This window comes from Brassica oleracea, chromosome C7 (assembly GCF_000695525.1).
Source record: "Brassica oleracea var. oleracea cultivar TO1000 chromosome C7, BOL, whole genome shotgun sequence".
In the NCBI taxonomy this organism is placed as follows: domain Eukaryota; kingdom Viridiplantae; phylum Streptophyta; class Magnoliopsida; order Brassicales; family Brassicaceae; genus Brassica; species Brassica oleracea.
In genome coordinates, this window is record NC_027754.1 from 40,623,195 (window position 1) to 40,623,462 (window position 268).

Sequence of the window (268 nt, forward strand, 5' to 3'; positions counted from 1 at the left end):
AAGGGCACGAGTTCAAAGCAACAGACTTTAGAGGAGGTGATTCATCCCTTCCACCTCTGAAGCCAGCCGAAAAGGCTGAAGGTGTTGGTGTCAAAAAGAAGTGTCAAAAGCCGTCTAATCGGTTTGGAAAAGCATATCATGAACCTGGAAGTTCGACTCAGGCGCCTCAGCGTCCTATTCGACCTCGTCGTGGGATATGTAAACAGGCTGAACCAGGAAACTTATCAGATAAGGAGCAAGAGCTGAAAGAGTGGATACGAGTTGAACT